Raw genomic sequence first — 6,785 nt, forward strand, 5'->3', positions numbered from 1 at the left:
TTAACTTGGTAGGTACCAAAATTGGCATAGTATGACAGGAGTGTATGAAGAACCTAAGTGATAGGTCATGACATAAATGTCACGACATGCGTGTGATGTAGGTCATGACAATGACCCAGCGAAAAAGATTAACACTCAAAAACGACTGAAATGGGTTTGGACGTGGGTACTAAGTGAGGGAAACACTAAAGGATGCTGGTAGAAGTCATAGTGTTGAGCATGACTCAGCAAAAAATGACAAGACTCCGCGAAAAATGATTAACATTTAAAAACCGCTGGAATGGATTCGGACGTGGGTGCTAAGCGGAGGAAACACTAAAGGATGCTGGTAGAAGTCAAAGTCATAAGAATGACTCAGCAAAAATGACAATAATTCAGCGAAAACAGATTAACACTCAAAAACCACTTGAATGGGTTCAGACGTGGGCACTAAGTAAAGGAAACACTAAAAGGATGCTGGTAGAAGTCATAGTCATAAGCATGTGTCAGCAAAAACGTGAATGACTCATCGAAAAAAGAAGAACAGCTCAAAAGTCACTGAAATCGGTTCGGAAGTGGGCTCTAAGTGAAGGAAACACTGAAGGGTTGTATTAGAAGTCATAGTCATGACCATGACTGAACAAAAATGACAATGACTCCGCGAAAAAATATCAACACTCAAATACCACTGAAATGGGTTAGGACGTGCTACTAAGTGAAGGAAAAGGCTAAAGGTTGATGGTCGAAGTCATAGTCAGGAGCATAGCTAAGGCTTTCGCCTTAAGATCTCTTAGGTGTAGCTAAAGACACTCATGAGGACTCATGACATGAATGTCATAACGTGCGTGTCATGTAGGCCATGAAAGAGCTGCCTACGTCTTGGTGCTCTAATGGTTGTTTCGTTAACTCTGTAAGCTCCCTGCACACTGCTTCGCATAACATCGATTCTCACAGGGCGGGGGATCTGCCCGCTTTTTTACCATAATGCTGTTTTATACATTGAAGCAAAAAAGAAACTGGAACGCCCATGTATATTGTCCCACACTTTGGGAATTTATATATCGAAACTGGTGTCGTCCTGGAAATTAATTCCCGTGGATACGTCTTGCAAACTCACCGGCTACAATTCGTAAATTGCAATACGTGTCGTAAAGTAATTAACTACGAAGTTATTAGTCAGTTTTTGTTAGTTGAACATGTGTTTTGGTTTCTCGTGCTACTAATGTCCGCCTCTTCGAATAACGCAGCTCAACGATAAGAATTATAATTCCTACCACAGGCGATTTTAAAAATTACGTAAAGTTTAATCTTGAACACCCGGTATAACGCAGCAGCAGTGCCTTTATAGCTGTTCGTGCCGTTGTCTCTGCGCACCAGTGTCCAAAAATTCAGAATCGCAGGAGTTTACAATAAAGGATTTGGTTATTAGTCAGCGCCCTGTCCTGTGCTCTTTACTTGTCCTGTATCGCGCTGTTTCTGTACTTTTCTAATGATGAACCAACCATCCCCTTTGAACACGCTGTTTACAACGTAAGCAGCATGGTAGCAGAAAAGGAAAAGCTGCATTCTCAGTAGATCAGTTTGACGATGGAGGAATCTCCAAAGCCTGCTCATTTCTATCTTCCGCAATTCAGTACTCGGAGGATTTTGTGTCATGCGGCAGCTTTGGAGCAAAGTACAGACAAAGAAGACATCGCCATCCACAATGGCGTTTACAGGTAGTCCGTATACTGATATACGGAACGCTACCTGCTTGCGCTATAGTAGCAGCAAACTTCCCAGTCGTTAACTTCCCTGGGCAACTTCCCCGGCCTCGTGTTATCATTGATTGCGGCATATGCGATGCTCGATCAAGGTCATGTTTTAACCAATGATTTCACTAGGAAATGATGCCGTAGCATACCCAAGGCTTGTTTTCACGAATCTAGGTCAGCCCTTGTTAAAGAACTTTTCATCTTTGTCTTCACTGAGCTTATCTGCTTTGTTTCTAGCTACAGCGCACAGCATAAGACAGAAAGGCTGTTTGTGTCTTTCCTTTCTTATCACCTTTCCTCACTCTGAGTTATCGGCCTACTAGTTACAGTCTCGGGGTTTACGTAAATCAACGGTGCCAGCGAAAGTGAAAAGCGAAGCACATTTGTCTTGAATATTTTATGCCTCGCTGCCCCAGGGGCGGGCATGCATTAGCCGGATATCTATCTCCGTTAGCCTCCATGAGAGCGGCTCGTGAGCAGACCTAATAAGAATGCACCCACCCGTAGGTGCATTTCTAGAAGCTACACGTTCTCGAGGACGGAGATAGTAAACGAAACAGAAGCGGCGAAACAGAGTAAGAGAGTCGGCCACGTGCCTAGGTCCCACAGGCCGGCAAGAGAAAGCGCAACGTTGACTTTCACGGTCACTTTCATTGTCTAGGTCAACGATAGTCTGATTCATACCATGGGAACGAAGACCTTGGCTAATGCAGCCAAGAAATAAAGGGAAAAAAAATACCGAGAAGAGTATGCGTGGGATAAGAAAGAGTGGTCATTTGTTTGCGTTACGCAGAAACGGTCTATTCACAGTTATTTGCTACGAAAGCTTGTGCGGTATTCAGGAAAGTAATATTTGCAGAGAGACTGAAATTAGACAAGATTCGGCATTCAACTATCTCTGGCTGCTTATCAGGCTTCCCGGCAACTGCAGCTTTTTTGTCCAACTTCGCCACCGCGCGCGGCGGCCGAGGAGGCGAGCGCCATCTGGATGCGGTGTTTGCAAGGAAGCGACCGCTGGCGCGCTGCTGCATAAATTGAAGAAATGCTGGAAAATGGGTTTGTGCTTGAGTTTCGGCGAAAGAGAATGATGGCTTCTCGTATATTCAAATTACAGTCCGACGCTATCACGTCTGTAGGTTGCGGTGAAGTCGTACTTCACGGTTTCTTTCTGACGGATTTTACTTTGACAAATTAAATATTGTTCACTAACGCCTTGCGCCACGCGGAAGACCTGTGCGGTCGAGGTGATTATGGATGATTATTTCCGCCAACGACGCCGGAGCGCCCACGCCCACGCTGACACCGACGCCGACGCCGCATTTTCTTCGACACAGGGCCCTTAACGTGTTCGCGTGAAAAGGATTTAGGTATGTATATGGGTGAGCATGGAATCATATGCCGTGTTTGCAAGGCGTAAGCCGGACGACTGCACGTGCAACGAGTAAGTACCAACGCGCACTCCAAAACACGTACTCCTGGGCGTGAACACAGGAGTGTTGAGCCATCGGATGTTTCACGGGATGAATTAAATTTGCAGGGAAGTTTTTTTTATTGCGATAGCAATTATATGGACACTTCAACCGGATTTCTGCCGTCGGCGTCGCCGTCGCCGTCGCCGTGAGGTTCCGTATAGATTAAATCTTCGCCGCGCGCCGTATGCCCCAGAGGCAGAGTGCGGGGACGCGCGCTATCACGGAGAGCGAACGCACTCAATTCTCCAACGCGCAAGCAAGAAAGCGGAAAGCCAGCGCCGGAGGGAGCAGGGGGGGGGGGGGGGCACTTCTCTGCCAACAACCGCGCTCGTCGCTCGTCCTTACAGTCTCTTATCTCTCCCACGCGCAAGCAAGGAAGCCGGAAGCCAGCGCCGGAAGGAGCGGGGGGGGGGGGGGGGGGGGCGCACTTCTACGCTGCCAACAACCGCGCTCGTCGTTCGTTCGACCGCACCGTCTCTTATCTCCATACGGCTCAGACCTTTATGCGCATTCGCCGCTCAGTTTCCGTTGAAGCGATAGACCGCGCGTACCTTCGCCCCCTGCTGCGGCGTATATATCCGCTCGCTGCCAGCGTTTTGACGGTCGTTGTCTGCAGTCTTTCAGTGTGATCTATTCATGTTTGTTTGTGCGCGCTCACACCACGCTTCTTCAATCAGTTAGTAATAGTCGGGCCACATTTTCCAACGCACGCTACACATGCAATGCTGCCCGGGTCGGCAGTGCAGCGCTACAGGTGTGTCCCTTCGCACGCGCTGCCCACGGGAAGCGCTTCTCATCAACACCACCGTTTCACACGCGCCTTCTCGTGGTCATCGAGTCTCTCTTCATGTCGGTCTACTTACGCCGCAGCACACCTGCTTACTTAATCAGCTCATGTTTACTACAATTCATATTGCTACCAAAGCCGCTCACCTTACTTCGTATGACATTGCTGTGTTGCTATCGCATTCATCGCTTCGCCCTTAGGGCGAAACTGTGACATTTTTGTATTTGTGACAAACTAACACCGGGGCACAATTAACAATGCGTTTTCGTTCGTATATGGTGTTTGTCGTTGACAGGCCATGTTCACTAATAATATGCCCGACATATCTCCTCGGCAGGACCTTCGAGATAAGGTGGTGCACGGCTGCCCGCGGCGTGCTCAAAAATCTCGGATGCGGCACGCAGGACTTAAGTCATCGCGACAACCCACCTCGTGCACGCGTCGTCGGCTTAGGTGGTGTTAAAGGCTGCCAATTAGAAAACAATGCATTTACCAGCCCTGCGGCGGTGCCAGTGTTAACGCGAAAGCGTTAAGGGCCCCGGGTCGCGGAAAATCCGGCGTCGGCTACGGCGTTAAGCATCTGCGTCTGGCGGAAATAATCATGCCGAACCACATCATCCCGAACCGCCCCGACCACACAGGCCCTCCGGGTGGCGCAAGGCGTTAGTGAAGGAAATTGAATTTCGCAAATTAAAATCCGTCAGAAAAATCGTAAAGTACGACTTAACCACAACCTACAAAAGTGATAGTGCCGGATTGTAATTTGAATATGCAAGAAAAAAGCCTGATAAGCATCCAGGGATCTTTGAATGCTATCGCGTTCCACTCTTAAAGGCGAAGCTTAAGCGTCCTCCACTTCTGATGGTGTTTCGATCTACTTTGGTTGTAGGCAACATTGAGGGGAATGTTGAAAACCGAGCCTTTCTAAATTTTGGACATGCGCGCGCCTCGAGGCAACCGCAAACAATTATTAAAATAATAAAAAGGTCCTAGGGCCTTCACATTTTGACATAAGGCGGATTAAATTGCTCCTGTAAAAATGTCTTTCCAGAAATGCATTTGTGTTTAAAAGTGAAGGGGCTAGTGCCGTCAAGTATCGCCTGGGCCGCCTAGCCACGTCGGAACTCCGAGTAACTCGTTGACGTACGAGAAAACAAACCAACGTCTGCAACCAAGCTGGCGGTATTTCGCCTCAAGTTAGCTCAACCTGCTTGAGGGAAGTCGTCAGATCTAGACTCCCAGGAAACCCAGCCCAGCAATCACATCCACCTCAACAAGATCAGCTCGCCTGCTTTCTTCGGGAGAGCTCAGTGCGCCGGCTTCACGGTTTATGGACTTGCTGCTGCTGCCCGGCCACGCGTATGACATCGTTTGTTTTCTTTTGAACTTTGTTTTAGTGAACTACTGTTCAGTGTATTCTTGTGTATTTGATCCGCGCCCTGTTTCATTTTTATATCCACTGTTCATTTCTCGTCATATTTCTTTGTCGTCATCGAGCTATATTAAGTTCAAGTGTGTTAGTTTTCTTGTGTCAGTTTTTTATTTTATTTTATTAATTTGTGTATCGTTGTCAGACGATAAATATCTTCTTTCATCTTTGTTTACTCCCGACTCTGACTCTTTCACTGTGTGCGCTCCAGTACGGAACGACCAACCAGCTTGTATACCCCGTCGACCGACTTCGCGCCGACAGCGAACGGGTGACAGCCGTGACACAGGGAAACCTATATACAGGTTAATGTACAAAAAACAGGCGGAGCAGGCAAGTCCCGAACATCGTCTTCTTCAGCTCCAAGCTCGTGCTCCGCTTCTTGAACCTTGCGTTCAGCATTATAACATTATTACAATGACAATCATCGTCCATGGTTTCTGCATATTTCCATTGCGAAATCAGGCCGGGATTCATAAAACGTGTTTACATTTTATTTGTAAACTTTGTGTTTGCTAAGTTTGTAAACTGGTTAGCACTACAAACTGTTGATATTCTAGAAGCACGTTTTCTCTCCAGTAATCTCCAATGTGTGTGTGTGTGTGTGTGTGCGTGTGTGTGTGTGTGTGTGTGTGTGTGTGTGTGTGTGTGTGTGTGTGTGTGTGTGTGTGTGTGTGTGTGTGTGTGTGTGTGTGTGTGTGTGTGTGTGTGTGTGTGTGTGTGTGTGTGTGTGTGTGTGTGTGTGTGTGTGTGTGTGTGTGCGTGCGTGCGTGCGTGCGTGTGTGTGTGTGTGTGTGTGTGTGTGTGTGTGTGTGTGTGGTGCGTAGGTGCCTGCTTGGCCTGAGCCTTTTAGAGTACCGCCTACGCGGTAGATATTACACACTTCACAAATATTTTGATGGAGCTTTCTTTTCTGGAAACACGCGCAAACTATAAAAGCCGTAGCACCCTACCAACAAACGAGAAACGGGGGCGTAAGAGGATCTAGGCAACAGCTATCTATAATAAGAGTTCTGCAAAACAGTTTCTCAATTTTTTTTTCGAGATGTAATGCATCGCACTGAAGAAATACGATTTTCTTTTGAACATACTCAAACAAATATTCGACGCTGCCTAAGCAACACGCTCCTTACGAAAACAAGTGTTTTGCGGAATGTTTCAACTATTTTGGCTAATCCCAGAAGAAAAACGAAATCAAATAGAGGAAGTAGGCTTGAGATATCTCCGTTTTGTAAACAAGTTCCTCGGTGTCCCCATAGAATTTATTAGATTGGGATTAAAGGCACCCGTTTTCCTGAGTGTTGAAAAGAAGCATCGTGCTCATGCATGTCCTGAATTGCTTTGTAACACTACATATGCACAGC

This window comes from Dermacentor silvarum, chromosome 2 (assembly GCF_013339745.2).
Source record: "Dermacentor silvarum isolate Dsil-2018 chromosome 2, BIME_Dsil_1.4, whole genome shotgun sequence".
Taxonomy (NCBI): Eukaryota; Metazoa; Arthropoda; class Arachnida; order Ixodida; family Ixodidae; genus Dermacentor; species Dermacentor silvarum.